Raw genomic sequence first — 15,993 nt, forward strand, 5'->3', positions numbered from 1 at the left:
AGCGAGTGAGTGCGTGGCACGGAGGGCGCAGGGCTCGGGACATACCTTGATCACACACTCATCCAAACATAGCTTTGCCGCTAACTCTTGTATCTTCTCCCAGTCAGGACAGGGGGTCGTTTCGAAAACAGCTTTCAACATCCGCAACTGGTCGGGGGTAAAGGCCGTGCGGCTGCGGCGAGCACACCTGGGCGCTGCAGAGGGAACAGGAACAAAGGGCTTTGGTTTGCTTTCAGAAAGAATCCATTGGCCATCCTGATGCCGGCTTTGGCTCCAGCAGCCACTGCATGCATTTCGGGAGCGAGCCGGTAGACAGCAGCCCTCTCGGGGTCTCTCCTCTTTGCCTGGGTCTCCCAAAGGAATTTTGGAAAATGCACCCTGGAAGGCAGAGCCTGATCTCATGGTCATGCATTTTCGCCGTGAGCTTGAGCTTCACAAGGGGAAGATGTCCTTCTGCCACACACACACACACACACACACACATATACACATAAATACAAACCCACACACACAGTAAGACACAGACACAGAAAGTCACACACACATACATACTCATACATACACACCCACACACCCACGACATACATACATACATACACACACATACATACATAAGAACCCACACACTAACACAAAGACAGACACATACAGACACACACAGAAAGATACACACATGTACATACACACATATGCAAACATATATACAAACCCACACACAAACACAAACAAGACACACACAGACAAACACACACATACATACATTCATACACACCCACACCCACAGCCTGTGAAGGCAAGTGCCAAGCTCGCAGTTTTCTCCCAGCTCATGAGAAAGACAGAGAGAGAGACAGAGAGAGAGAAAAACTGCATAGGGCTTTGGAGGAAGCCCTCAGCCATGGAGGGGATGGAAAGAGATGGAGAAAGAGCCGCAGGCAGAGGAGAAGGAGGCCAGAAGCACATGTGCGTGGTTAGAATGCAGCCACTGGGGCTGGCCCCTGGGAGGCCTTGCAATGCTGGGTTCCTATCCCAGAGTCCCAGTTGGAGTCCCAGTTGCTCCACTTCCCACCTAGCTCCCTGCAAATGCACCTGGGAAAGCAGTAGAAGATGGCCCAAGTACTCAGGCCCCCACACCCACATGGAAGACCCAGATGGAGCTCCCGGCTCCTGGCTTTGGATTGCACCAGCCCTTGGCCATTGCAGCTACCCAAGCAAATACACATACAAAGTAAAAGTTTTTTTTCATTTTCAGAAGGCGCCTGGCATTGTGGCAGAGTGGGTAAAACCCACCACTGGCAACACTGGTATCCCATATGGACACTGGGGCAAGGCCCAGCTGCTCCACTGCCTATGCAGCTCCCCGCTCATGTGCCTAGGGAAGCAGCAGAGGACGGCGCAAATGAAGGGACCCCTGCACCCATGTGGGAGAGCTTATTTTTATTATAAAACTTGCATTCAAGGATATACTTTCTTTTTTTCAAAAAAAAAAAAAGGTCTATTCATTTATTTGATGGTCAGAGTTACACAGAGAAAGAAGGAGAGACAGAGCGAGAGAGAGACAGAGAGAGAGAGAGAGTGTTCCATCCACTGGTTCACTCCCCAACTGGCCACAATGACATGAGCTGTGCCAATCCAAAGGCAGGAGCCAGGAGCTTCTTCCCGGTCTCCCATGTGGGTGCAGGGGCCCATCTTTTCCTGCTTTCCCAGGCCATGCCAGAGAGCGGGATCAGAAGAGGAGCAGCCTGGACTTGAACCAGAGCCCATATGGGATGCCTGCACTTCCACCCAGGGCTTTAACCCACTGCACCACAGCGCCGGCCCCATCAACGAACACTTTAAACAAAACTTTTTAAAAGAGAAAGATTGTATCTGTGTCTCCAGACAAGAAATGCACTCTACACTAGGTTGTTCCAATGCAAAGGAAAACATGAGAAAATACAGAGAGACTAAGAAATGCATGGAAAAAATGAGTCAAAAAATGGGTTCATTCTGGTGCAAAAAACAATTTTTTGAAAGCCATGCATAACTTTTTCTTTTCTTTTTATATTTAGACGGGCAGAGTTGGACAGTGAGGGAGAAACAGACAGAAAGGTCTTCCTTCCGTTGGTTCACCCCCGCTCCCCTAATGACCAATACAGCCGGCCTTCGCGCTGTGCCGATCTGAAGCCAGGAGCCAGGTGCTTCCTCCTGGTCTCCCATGCGGGTGCAGGGCCCAAGCACCTGGGCCATCTTCCACTGCCTTCCTGGGCCACAGCAGAGAGCTGGACTGGAAGAGGAGCAACCAGGACTAGGACCCAGCACCTATATGGGATGCCAGCGCCACAGGCAGAAGATTAACTGAGTGAGCCACGGCCACTGTCCCCATCACTTTTGCTTCACCCCTAGTTTCCCACACACTTTGTGAAGACCTCTTATCTGCTTAGGTTTCCAAACAGTTGTTCCCCAATCAAATGGTTTAAAATCAATTTCCACCCTGTGTCACATAAACATTTAAAAGATCTGAACAGTGAAACTGCTAAGCAAATTGAAAACACAAGTTTCAAGACTGGAAGGTTTTCTGTGCAACCAACATCAGAGTTTCTGGGAGACAACAAAGATACTCTACAAAACAACCAAAAACGAAACGCACAGTTCTTTAAAATGAGAAAGGTCAGAAACAGGCAATGAGCATTCAAGAGGAAGCAGAATGGTGTCTAAAACAGTGATGCAGCCCTGTCCCCTCGATGGCTTGGGAAGTGCGTCACAGACCAGAGATTATGGGAGAGAGACCCAACTGGCTGCCGTGTTAACTGGATGCCAGTCACGGGCATCCAAAAGGATGGGAGAGACGACGGACACTCACTCACTGCTGGCGGGAGCCCAGTAGCAAACTGTGCTCCTGTTTGCTCCATTGCTATAAGCCAGCGATCCCGCCAACGGCCAACCTGGTGCCGGCATGGCTTGGCCTACCACCAAGCAAGCCCTGCACAGCCAACCTCTCGCCCACCCGCCTCGGCCACTTGCTCACTCGACATCACGACTCGGACCGGCAGTATTTCCGAAGCTGCTTCTTCTCCAGCGTCTGTGTTTGTCTGCCCCCTGCCACCCGGACGGCTCCTTTCTAGAACAGAGCCAACTCCTGACGGTATTAAGTCACACCCTAGACCAGATTGACAGATGTAGCACTTGAAGAGCTTATCAGATACATGGGATTAACAGATGCCAATTTACCTCGGAATCAGCCCTTAAGATGTTCGGATCCGGCTGAAGAGCCCATGAGAGCATTTTAGGCATGGAAAGCCAAGACACTCTGGAAAAAAAAAAAAAAAACCTAAATGAAAGATCTCTGCGAGTGAGAGAGATCCCAGTGGAAAGAACATGCCATCAAAGGAGGAGGTACCCTTCTCTGAAGGGAATTTCCACTTTGACTATGACCTTGTCTAAATAAGATGGGAGTTGGCAAACTCAAAAGGCTTCCCTAACCTAGGCAACTCAATAGCCTAGGGTGATTACTGACCCCAGAAACAAGAGTGTCAATTTCTTAGTCAACAACAGGAGTCACTGTGCACTTCCTCCTCATGTAGGATCTCTGCCCTTCACGTGTTGTAAAATGTGAATTCTTCCTATAACTAGTACTCAAACAGTACTTGACGCTTTGTGTTTCTGTGTGGGTGCAAACAGTTGAAATCTTTACTTACTATATACTATATTGATCTTCTGTATATAAAGATAATTGAAAATGAATCTTGATGTGAATGGAATGGGAGAGGGAGCGGGAGATGGGAGGATTGGGTTGCGGGAAGGAGGCAAGTTATGGGGGGAAAAAGCCACGGTAATCTAGAAGCTGTACTTTGGAAATTTAGATTTGTTAAATAAAAGTTAATAAAGAAAGAAAGAAAGATCAGTGCCCATATGGGCTGTTGGCGATGCAGGCTGGGGCTTTAACCCGCTGTGCGAAAGAGCCGTCCCCAATAAATAAAATCTTTAAAAATGAAAATACAATCAACTTTCTAAAAAAAAAAATCCGAAGAAAGCGAGGAGGTGGTATGTTAATTAGCGTGACTGTGGTGGTAACAAGAAAATCAATCCTTTTAAAAAACACTTTTTATTACAGATATGTTGATTGATTTGAAAGGCAGAGTTCCAGAGAGGGAGAGAGAGGTCTTGCACTCGCTGTTTCACTCCCCAAATGGCCACAACAGCCAGAGCTGAGCTGTTCCGAAGCCTGGATCCGGAGCTTCTTCTGGGTCTGGGTCTGGGTCTGGGTCTGGGTCTCCCACACACACAGGCCCAGGGCCCTGCCCGAGGACTTGGGCAAATCCTCTACTGCTTCCCAGCCATAGCAGAAAGCTGGATCGGAAGACCGGGGCCCCTACGGGATGCAGGCACTGCAGGCCTCTCTCTCTCTCTCTCTATCACTATGTATCTCTCTCTACCTCTCTATTGTTAGAGTCGACTGCCCGAAAAACGTCACCAAGAGACATCTCTTATGCAAACAGCAAGGGGAAGCTTTATTGATTATCCAGCATGCTGGGGCTGTCTGATCATACATGAACAGAGCAGCCCCGAATAACCAAAGGTTAGGGTTTATAAAGGCAAAAACCGCAAAACCGGGAAGGGGGGAATACATGGTTGCTATGCACGGTTGCTATACACAGTTGCTAAAATCAAAAGAGAGTACATAAAATCAAAAGACTATATGGTTACTGGGGTCAACATAACCTAAAACCTAAGTGAAATTAATATTTATCATAATCTTGACAACATCAGTTACAATATTACAATCAGCAATTAGGACTTGACATTAATGTAAGACACAGACAAATCACATCTTCATTATTAGCCCAGGTAACCCAGGTGCAACCTTTCTACTTTTAAGCTTGAGCAATCATGCTAGGGGGTTTTTGTGTGTTGCCAAGGGTGATGTAGTGCACTGCTATTGTCCGACTATTTGAGATCATAGTTTCAGACCAGAGTCTCACGGTGGGGGGTGCTTTCTCAGAATGGAGTCTCAAGTGCTCCAAAATGGAGTCCCTGCTGTCAAGGTGCTACTTCACTCTGTCTTCTTTTTACAGCTGTACCAGGAAGGTTTAAACCTGTAAGCTTAAGCTTAACTTTTTACACCCGCACATATACAATTTTAACTCTTCATTCCCCACTCCTTGTTGTGAGGATCTCTAATCTTAGAGATTTGTTTTTGTATCTTTTAATGTGACATACTGTTGTCTTATGATCATGAGTTTAACATTTTTAACTTGTTTCCGCAAGAAGGTGATGAGTCTATTTAACACACAAGGTCCTATGGTTACAATTAGGAGTAGAATAATTAAGGGTCCTGTTTGGGCTGACAGTAGAGTAGTAAGCCATGGGGACTGGCCGAACCATGACTCAAACCATCCCTGTTGAGTTTCCCTCTCCTGTTGCCGTTTTTCCAGTCGTTTTCTGAGTTTGGCCATGAAGTTTCTAACCACCTGGGTTCAGTCAGCATAAAAACAATATTTTTCCTTTAGGGCCGCACATAACACCCCCCACCTATGAGAATGAGATCCAACCCCCGCCTGTTCTGTAATACTGAAATGCAGATACTGGGCTGCATCTGGGAGATTGTGGAAGATTTGTCAGGCAGAAGGATCTCCACCTGGCAGGTTATCAGGTAGAAGGGGGCAGGGCAGGATGTAAAGGCCGGGCTGCCCATGAAACATTGTCAGGATGACTGAGATGCAGATGCATATGGTGGACACATTAGGCCTTTATGTCACACACACATAAGCTCATAACTGACTTTCTGCCTAATATTTTTCCCTCAAGAGGTAATACCCAAAATTCTTCTTTGGGATTATGGATGGAGTTCCATCTTCTGTAACTTCTTCGAAGCTGGCATGTGGGCGTCGAGGGGGATTTGGGTATTTCCTCTTGCTACCTGTCTTATGGTGTGCAACAGTGGCCTTGGAGAGACTGTACTGCTTGGTCCAGAGGGCTGCTCAGGTCGTCCAGTGGAATGGGCTGGAAGTCTTGCCTGGTGACCATTTGGAGTTAACAGCTTTTAGTCTGTTAGAGACAAAACAAATAAGGGCATTAAAAACACACGGTGTAAGGAGAAGCATCTATAGTTTCAGTACAGGAGTGGAGGGGACCACTTCCCCCTGGACTATTGGATAGACTTTTAAGGCCTGGCAGGGTGTGTGAGGCCCAGACCTATCCATGGGGTGCTGTTAAGAAAATTGTAAGAGATGCAAATCTCCTTTAAGGGAGGCACCCTGTTGACTTGCATTACATGGCTGGACTAGGAGAGTTAAATAGGAGGCTGATAGAAATAGGCAACTTACGTTTTACTGACCCTAGGCCATCCCCTCAATAGCAGTGGCTGGAGCTGGAAGCTGGGCAGAGGCTGGGCAGAGCCAAAGGCTTTTTAGCTCGGGGCCACAGGGTCAGCGGTTCTGAACCAGGAGTCCTTCGACACCCAGGGCAGTTCCGTGTCCAGTGGCCGTGCTCTTGGCAGGGCTGACAGAAGGCATTTGCTGTTACAACAGCTGCTTGCCCAATGCCCTGGCTCCTTATATCAGCAACAGGTGCACAGGTTTGGGGTGCACTGGCCTTGCTGGGTCTCCTTGATGGCAGATCACCGTGTAAAGCAGCCATTGATTGGCCTGTTGCCCATCCCTACATTGCTCCTGCTGCTAGCTTGCTCCTCATTCCACTGGTCTCTAATAAAGTGGACCATGGAGGCAGCCTCTATGATGCCAGTCAAGGGGGGTGCCCAACCCAACCCTGATTTTTGGAGATTTTTTAATATCAGGGTGAGCTAGAAAAATTATGGTCATGGGCAAATTCTGACACTTAGTATTTTCCTGTGAGTTAAGACCGTGCCCATGAGGAGAACTATGACCCTTTAGGTAAGATCAACTGTGGTGACCTGTTTGTATACTTTGAGGTCGTCAGTTTAACTTTTTATCTATTTTTTAGTTTGGTTTAAAAGGGGAGTTCTGCCCATTTAACGCGTACACTGAAAAATTGATCTAGTAGTTTAACCCCCCCCCCTTTTTTTTTATGTTGTTTGGGGCCCTATACTGTGGCCAGGCATTATTACAGAAAAGGTCAGTCATCCCTTAAATAAGGTCTGGGGATCAAACCGTATGTCACAGTGGAGAGTCCTGCAGAACAGTAGTAACTTCCCTTCTGGAAGAGAAAAGAGGAGAAGTGAGGCAGCAAGTTGGGTCTCTAGCCTGACTTTCTGGGCTTTTAGATTTAACTGGCAGTTTAACCAGTGTTTACTGTGTAGCCTGACTTAGAGGAGAAATTGTGGCAGAGGTCTCTGCCATCCTTTGGCTTCCGGGTATTTACCGTGTAGCCTGTGGACACTAGCGCTTTCTTGGGTTTCTGGAACCCAGTTTTTTAGCATCTGCCACATAACCATAACTTAACAGAGACAGTAGAGTACACAATGGATTAACATGAATTTTATGTCTCTTGTTGTCGAATAAACCAGAAATAAAAAAAACCTTGTATATAAGAGTTTTATTTAACAGAGTCAAAAAGAGCTTACAGGACCTAACTCTAGAAATGGCAGAGTAATCGATTAAGCAGACACTGTTAAAATAGACGTTACAGTTTTTGCAGAAACAGATTCCAAGATTTATGATTTAGACCATTTTTAGATATTTACTAACATTAGTATATTTTTTTTTAAACTCCATTGTTATAACAGAAGATTAGACTTTAACTTTAGGTCAGTGTAATTTTGGTATTAGCATTTAACTCTGTAAATAATATTTTAAAATTATAAACATTTTAAAACTTTTTATGACTTGTTTACACCTTTTGAAACTTTATACCCGTAGTTTTTTTTTTTACATAGCCTTGAATTGTCATGTATGGACAACCTATGAGAATACATGTTAACAAACTCAGTTTTTTTTTTATTGAATTTGAGATGTTAAAAGTATATATAATATATTTTTCCAAGTTTTACTTAGCACTGATGCCTAGATGACTTAAGACACTGAGTTATTAATGAATACCACACCATTATCTGAAATAAAAGTTAAAATTACATTTTTATATTTTTAAGTAACACGAGGATAACACCTCCTGGACAGCAAACATTAGTGCATGTTTACAACTTTGAAAAGATCTTCCTCATTAAGAGAAACAAGTTTAAAGCATATCAAAGACATGTAAAACTGAGCAAGCAAGCCACTGAGCAAACTGAAGGGCGTTTGCATTACCTCAATTTTCTGAACCAATCTGCATTGGCTTACTTTAGTTAACAACATAAAGGCTTGTATACACAGAATTTTACTCTTATTTTTATAAGACCGCTTTAGCTGGAAAGCAATAACATAAATACAGCATAGGTCTGACACCATTTATAACATTTTAATATATTTTATATAATTTGAATTGACCCAAGCAGCTGTTACTTTAACAAATTTAGAGTCTCGTCCTTTGAGAGTTCCAGGGATCCGACTGGAAGCCCAAAGTTGGAAGACTCAGTTTAGAATTTAAGCTGTCAGAGAGTCAAACCATTTAGCCAAAATTAGTACATTTCTGATCAGTTGGGTAATTACTTAGACATTAAAAACAGATAAACAATGTAAACAAACTTCGTGCTGTAGTTTTTCCAATCAAGACTCATAATGGCAATAGAAAAACGCGAAACCTTCAAGACAGGTGAACGCTCTCAGATGAGTCAGGGACAGCAGCACAGAAAAGAGCTGATTATCAGCATATGAACCCATTGTTTAGGTTTTTATTAGCTGCAAAGAGAAAAACCCATCAGTTTGGAAAGGGTTAATGGCTTAAGGTTCTGGCTCCCTTAGGTAAGGTCAGCAGTGGTATTGAATTGGAAATTCCTCCAGGAGAGGAAAAAGAAGCAGCCCTGGGGTGGGGGCTCTGCCTAGAGATATTTGGAGTGCAGAGAAAGGCTGTGTTCCCCCATTTACAGGGAAGACTGCACACACCGGGGCCTGGCAGGACTAATCGTGGGGTTGGGTAGGTGCGCCGTTTTACCAAGAGTGTTGGGAACCTCCTATAATTTAACCAAAGCCAGATCAATTAGGACTACTGCAGACACTCAGTCAATTACAACAGATAGTTAACTTTAGCTCTTTTCCAGATTTAGTCCTCAGGCAATCAAAGCTTAGCAACAGTAATAGTTCACAAAAAACTTAAGACGCACCAGAGCTACCATAAGTTGCAAAGACGGAAAACTTTTTACCCGGTTGGAAAGGGTTAACAGGTAACAGGTAACAGCTTTTCCCTGGGTGGAGAGACCTGTGGAATTTCCCTCTCCCTTTCTCCTGGCCAGTGGTATAGGAATGGAGATGAGGAGAGCAAAAGAGTGGGGGAGGGAGCCCCGGGAGGAGGAGGAAGGCAGAAAGCAATGAAGCTCCTCATGAAATCTTCTATCGCTTAAGGTTACCTCAGGCCCGCCCTCTTGCTCTTACTGTCCAATCAGGAGCGAGGGAGGGATTCCTTCGGGCTCCAGCAGGGCAGGGATATTTTTTTCTTTTTTCTTTGTTTGAAGGCAGAGTTCAGAGCGGTAGAGTTAGTGATGACATAGAGGTAGAGAGAGATACAGAGAGATAGAGATAGGGATAGAGAGGTAGAGAGAGATACATAGTGATAGAGAGAGAGAGAGAGAGAGAGAGAGAGAGAGAGAGAGGCCTGCAGTGCCTGCATCCCGTAGGGGCCCCGGTCTTCCGATCCAGCTTTCTGCTATGGCTGGGAAGCAGTAGAGGATTTGCCCAAGTCCTCGGGCAGGGCCCTGGGCCTGTGTGTGTGGGAGACCCAGACCCAGACCCAGAAGAAGCTCCGGATCCAGGCTTCGGAACAGCTCAGCTCTGGCTGTTGTGGCCATTTGGGGAGTGAAACAGCGAGTGCAAGACCTCTCTCTCCCTCTCTGGAACTCTGCCTTTCAAATCAATCAACATATCTGTAATAAAAAGTGTTTTTTAAAAGGATTGATTTTCTTGTTACCACCACAGTCACGCTAATTAACATACCACCTCCTCGCTTTCTTCGGATTTTTTTTTTTTTAGAAAGTTGATTGTATTTTCGTTTTTAAAGATTTTATTTATTGGGGACGGCTCTTTCGCACAGCGGGTTAAAGCCCCAGCCTGCATCGCCAACAGCCCATATGGGCACTGATCTTTCTTTCTTTCTTTTTTAAACTTTTATTTAACAAATCTAAATTTCCAAAGTACAGCTTATAGATTACCGTGGCTTTTCCCCCCATAACTTGCCTCCTTCCCGCAATCCAATCCTCCCATCTCCCGCTCCCTCTCCCATTCCATTCACATCAAGATTCATTTTCAATTATCTTTATATACAGAAGATCAATATAGTATATAGTAAGTAAAGATTTCAACTGTTTGCACCCACACAGAAACACAAAGCGTCAAGTACTGTTTGAGTACTAGTTATAGGAAGAATTCACATTTTACAACACGTGAAGGGCAGAGATCCTACATGAGGAGGAAGTGCACAGTGACTCCTAAGAAATTGACACTCTTGTTTCTGGGGTCAGTAATCACCCTAGGCTATTGAGTTGCCTAGGTTAGGGAAGCCTTTTGAGTTTGCCAACTCCCATCTTATTTAGACAAGGTCATAGTCAAAGTGGAAATTCCCTTCAGAGAAGGGTACCTCCTCCTTTGATGGCATGTTCTTTCCACTGGGATCTCTCTCACTCGCAGAGATCTTTCATTTAGTTTTTTTTTTTTTTCCAGAGTGTCTTGGCTTTCCATGCCTAAAATACTCTCATGGGCTCTTCAGCCGGATCCGAACATCTTAAGGGCTGATTCCGAGGTAAATTGGCATCTGTTAATCCCATGTATCTGATAAGCTCTTCAAGTGCTACATCTGTCAATCTGGTCTAGGGTGTGACTTAATACCGTCAGGAGTTGGCTCTGTTCTAGAAAGGAGCCGTCCGGGTGGCAGGGGGCAGACAAACACAGACGCTGGAGAGGAAGCAGCTTCGGAAATACTGCCGGTCCGAGTCGTGATGTCGAGTGAGCAAGTGGCCGAGGCGGGTGGGCGAGAGGTTGGCTGTGCAGGGCTTGCTTGGTGGTAGGCCAAGCCATGCCGGCACCAGGTTGGCCGTTGGCGGGATCGCTGGCTTATAGCAATGGAGCAAACAGGAGCACAGTTTGCTACTGGGCTCCCGCCAGCAGTGAGTGAGTGTCCGTCGTCTCTCCCATCCTTTTGGATGCCCGTGACTGGCATACAGTTAACACGGCAGCCAGTTGGGTCTCTCTCCCATAATCTCTGGTCTGTGACGCACTTCCCAAGCCATCGAGGGGACAGGGCTGCATCACTGTTTTAGACACCATTCTGCTTCCTCTTGAATGCTCATTGCCTGTTTCTGACCTTTCTCATTTTAAAGAACTGTGCGTTTCGTTTTGGGTTGTTTTGTAGAGTATCTTTGTTGTCTCCCAGAAACTCTGATGTTGGTTGCACAGAAAACCTTCCAGTCTTGAAACTTGTGTTTTCAATTTGCTTAGCAGTTTCACTGTTCAGATCTTTTAAATGTTTATGTGACACAGGGTGGAAATTGATTTTAAACCATTTGATTGGGGAACAACTGTTTGGAAACCTAAGCAGATAAGAGGTCTTCACAAAGTGTGTGGGAAACTAGGGGTGAAGCAAAAGTTATGGGGACAGTGGCCGTGGCTCACTCAGTTAATCTTCTGCCTGTGGCGCTGGCATCCCATATAGGTGCTGGGTCCTAGTCCTGGTTGCTCCTCTTCCAGTCCAGCTCTCTGCTGTGGCCCAGGAAGGCAGTGGAAGATGGCCCAGGTGCTTGGGCCCTGCACCCGCATGGGAGACCAGGAGGAAGCACCTGGCTCCTGGCTTCAGATCAGCACAGCGCGAAGGCTGGCTGTATTGGTCATTAGGGGAGCGGGGGTGAACCAACGGAAGGAAGACCTTTCTGTCTGTTTCTCTCTCACTGTCCAACTCTGCCCGTCTAAATATAAAAAGAAAAGAAAAAGTTATGCATGGCTTTCAAAAAATTGTTTTTTGCACCAGAATGAACCCATTTTTTGACTCATTTTTTCCATGCATTTCTTAGTCTCTCTGTATTTTCTCATGTTTTCCTTTGCATTGGAACAACCTAGTGTAGAGTGCATTTCTTGTCTGGAGACACAGATACAATCTTTCTCTTTTAAAAAGTTTTGTTTAAAGTGTTCGTTGATGGGGCCGGCGCTGTGGTGCAGTGGGTTAAAGCCCGGGCTGGAAGTGCAGGCATCCCATATGGGCTCCGGTTCAAGTCCAGGCTGCTCCTCTTCTGATCCCGCTCTCTGGCATGGCCTGGGAAAGCAGGAAAAGATGGGCCCCTGCACCCACATGGGAGACCGGGAAGAAGCTCCTGGCTCCTGCCTTTGGATTGGCACAGCTCATGTCATTGTGGCCAGTTGGGGAGTGAACCAGTGGATGGAACACTCTCTCTCTCTCTGTCTCTCTCTCTCTCTCTCTGTCTCTCCTTCTTTCTCTGTGTAACTCTGACCATCAAATAAATGAATAGACCTTTTTTTTCTTTTAAAAAAAAAGAAAGTATATCCTTGAATGCAAGTTTTATAATAAAAATAAGCTCTCCCACATGGGTGCAGGGGTGCTATCTTTTGGCTGTTGTCTGCTGCTTCCCTAGGCACATGAGCAGGGAGCTGCATAGGCAGCGGAGCAGCTGGGCCTTGCCCCAGTGTGCATATGGGACGCCAGTGTTGCCAGTGGTGGGTTTTACCCACTCTGCCACAATGCCAGGCGCCTTCTGAAAATGAAAAAAAATTTACTTTGTATGTGTATTTGCTTGGGTAGCTGCAATGGCCAAGGGCTGGTGCAATCCAAAGCCAGGAGCCGGGAGCTCCATCTGGGTCTCCCATGTGGGTGTGGGGGCCTGAGTACTTGGGCCATCTTCTACTGCTTTCCCAGGTGCACTTGCAGGGAGCTGGGTGGGAAGTGGAGCAGCCGGGACTCCAACTGGGACTCTGGGATAGGAACCCAGCATTGCAAGGCCTCCCAGGGGCCGGCCCCAGTGGCTGCACTCTAACCACGCACATGTGCTTCTGGCCTCCTTCTCCTCTGCCTGCGGCTCTTTCTCCATCTCTTTCCAACCCGTCCATGGCTGAGGGCTTCCTCCAAAGCCCTATGCAGTTTTTCTCTCTCTCTGACTCTCTCTCTGTCTTTCCCATGAGCTGGGAGAAAACTGGGAGCTTGGCACTTGCCTTCACAGGGTGTGGGTGTGGGTGTGTATGAATGTATGTATGTGTATGTATGTGTGTGTTTGTCTGTGAGTGTCTTGTTTGTGTTTGTGTGTGGGTTTGTATATATGTTTGCATATGTGTGTATGTACATGTGTGTATCTTTCTGTGTGTGTCTGTATGTGTCTGTCTTTGTGTTAGTGTGTGGGTTCTTATGTATGTATGTGTGTGTATGTATGTATGTATGTCGTGGGTGTGTGGGTGTGTATGTATGAGTATGTATGTGTGTGTGACTTTCTGTGTCTGTGTCTTACTGTGTGTGTGGGTTTGTATGTATGTGTGTGTGTGTGTGTGTGTGTGTGGCAGCAGGACATCTTCCCCTCGTGAAGCTCAAGCTCACGGCGAAAATGCATGACCATGAGATCAGGCTCTGCCTTCCAGGGTGCATTTTCCAAAATTCCTTTGGGAGACCCAGGCAAAGAGGAGAGACCCCGAGAGGGCTGCTGTCTACCGGCTCGCTCCCGAAATGCATGCAGTGGCTGCTGGAGCCAAAGCCGGCATCAGGATGGCCAATGGATTGTTTCTGAAAGCAAACCAAAGCCCTTTGTTCCTGTTCCCTCTGCAGCGCCCAGGTGTGCTTGCCGCAGCCGCACAGACTTTACCCCCGACCAGTTGGGGATGTTGAAAGCTGTTTTCGAAACGACCCCCTGTCCTGACTGGGAGAAGATACAAGAGTTAGCGGCAAAGCTATGTTTGGATGAGTGTGTGATCAAGGTATGTCCCGAGCCCTGCGCCCTCCGTGCCACGCACTCACTCGCTTGCGGTCACCGCTGTGCTGGCCGCTCAGGGCAGTCGCCAATGCGCGCGCTTCGCAGTCCCTGCAAAGCTGGCAGGCAGAGGCTGCCGCGGGGCTGGTCCCGAAGTCCCTGCGGGTGGGCCCTTGACAAGATAGACTGCCCCTGGTGCTCGCGGCTGCCTTGGGGCAGAAGAGTTCAAGTGTGAGCAGGTGGCCAGGACTATGCCTGGTGGATGGCTCCGCCCAGCCCGCGGGAGCCAGCCAAGGGCCGCCCGCGCAGGCCAGGCGGAGCGAACACGTGTGTGCGGGGAGCGCGTTTCCAAAGTGTATTTCTTTCAATGTATTGTGTGAGAGGCAATGAGACAGAATTTCTTTTTTAAGATTTATTTATTATTTATTTGAAAGAGTTTGAGGCGGCTTAGACCCCATGGCCGAATGACCCCACCAGGCCTCCCCTCCGAGGGTCTCCGCACCTCTCAGTACTGTGTCCTTAGAGACCGAGCTCCCAGAACGTGAGCCTTTGTGGTGCAAAGCCTAGCGCGCAAAGTTCTAGGTTCTGCAGCGGAGGATCGCTTGGGAGCAGGGCAGAGGCTGCCCGGCCCCCTCCCCTTTACCTGATGCCAGCGGCTCCCTCCCAGGCCCGGCACAGCGTTTGAGAAAGAGGCTTGAGCCCAGCGTGCCCACGCCACAAGGGCCCCGAGCTTCTGAGGCCCATGGGGTCTCCCTGGGGTCCTTGCCCCTGGAGTAACCTGTTCCCTCCCTTCCTCCCCAGACCTGGTTTAAAAATCAGCGCGCCAAGCAAAGAAAACTGCAGTGAAAGGGCCAGCCCTGCCAGCCCGGCGAGTCCCCACCACCACCAGGTTCACAGATCAGCGCACCTTCGCAGGAAGATCATGGCCCTGAGAGCTCCCAAGCGCATGGCCCCGAGGCTGCCGAAGACCCGCTGCCCGCCGATCTGCAAAATATCCATCTGGACTCCTCAGCGCCCTGGGCTTCGTTGCCCCATGACATCGGGGAGCTGGTGCGCATGTACGGCTTGTTCGATGACGACGAGCCCGACGACTAGCAGATATCTGAACCCCCAGACTTCAAGGGCCAAATTTTCCCAGTCCTAGAAAAAAGAAAGAAGAAAAAAAGAATGAAGCATGTAGGAGCCCCTGCCGGCGACCTGGAGACAGCCCTGAAGGGACCACTCCTCTGCCTCGTTCTTTGCAAAACTAAACGTGTTGGGATTTTGGGGAGATCTCTGGGCTGGTCGGAGGCATCACAGCCTGGAGGCTGGTTTTCTGTAGTGTGTGGACGTTTTGTAACGGTGAACTTAGATGTTTTTGAAGTGCTTAAAGAAGAGGATTTATGGGGTTCCTGAGGGCAGTCAGGTGGGCCTGGTGACCTGGCCGCAACCTTGGCCCCCAGCTGCCACCAGAGAGTCCGGGGTCGCCGCCACCGTGGAGCGCCAGGGGGCGCCATCGTAGACAACGCGCAAGCCGGGGCCGCGGCTGGAACTCTGCCTTTCCAATCCATCAACACATCTGTACCAAAAAGTGTTTTTTGAAAAGATTGATTTTCTTGTGACCACCACAGTCATGCTAATTAACATACCACCTCCTCGCTTTCTTAGGATGTTTTTGCAGAATGATGATTGTCTTTTCATTTTTAAAGATTGGATTGATTGGGGCCGGCGCTGTAGCACAGCGGGTTCAACCTCCAGCCTGCAGCGCCAACAGCCCATATGGGCACTGGTCTTTCCAATAAAATAAAGTAAAATCAAATAACATAAATCGTTGTTTGAGGATGTTGTTATTGAATTCTTGGAGAGGTAGAGCTGCAGACAGTGAGAAGAAGAGACAGGGAGAAAGGTCTGCCTTCCGTTGCTTCACGCCCCAAATGGCCACAAGGGTCAGAGCTGTGCCAATGGGGAGCCGGGAGCCAGGGGCTGGGGTTCACCTCTTCAAGCGGCACATCTGTCAATCAGGTCTAGGGTGTGACTTAGGGAGGGTCCATCAAAGACTTCATACCATGCCAAGT

The 15,993-nt window shown here is 47.6% G+C and overlaps 1 long non-coding RNA gene across 2 annotated transcripts; it reads right to left on the minus strand.

The window, feature by feature from the left end:
• Window positions 1-4,463: 4,463 nt before the first annotated feature.
• LOC149120795 (uncharacterized) lies at window positions 4,464-9,392 on the minus strand. Of its 2 annotated transcripts, none has more exons than XR_016225480.1 (2): window positions 9,194-9,392; window positions 4,464-7,152 (listed from the first exon to the last, which is right to left on the minus strand). It is a non-coding gene; the product is annotated as an uncharacterized LOC149120795 (long non-coding RNA). The 2 variants fall into 2 exon arrangements; XR_016225479.1 differs by lacking the exon at window positions 9,194-9,392 and adding an exon at window positions 8,636-9,183.
• Window positions 9,393-15,993: the final 6,601 nt, after the last annotated feature.

The sequence above is a fragment of the Oryctolagus cuniculus genome, chromosome 18 (genome assembly GCF_051225735.1).
Source record: "Oryctolagus cuniculus isolate XC-2025 breed Fujian yellow rabbit chromosome 18, ASM5122573v1, whole genome shotgun sequence".
Lineage (NCBI taxonomy): Eukaryota > Metazoa > Chordata > Mammalia > Lagomorpha > Leporidae > Oryctolagus > Oryctolagus cuniculus.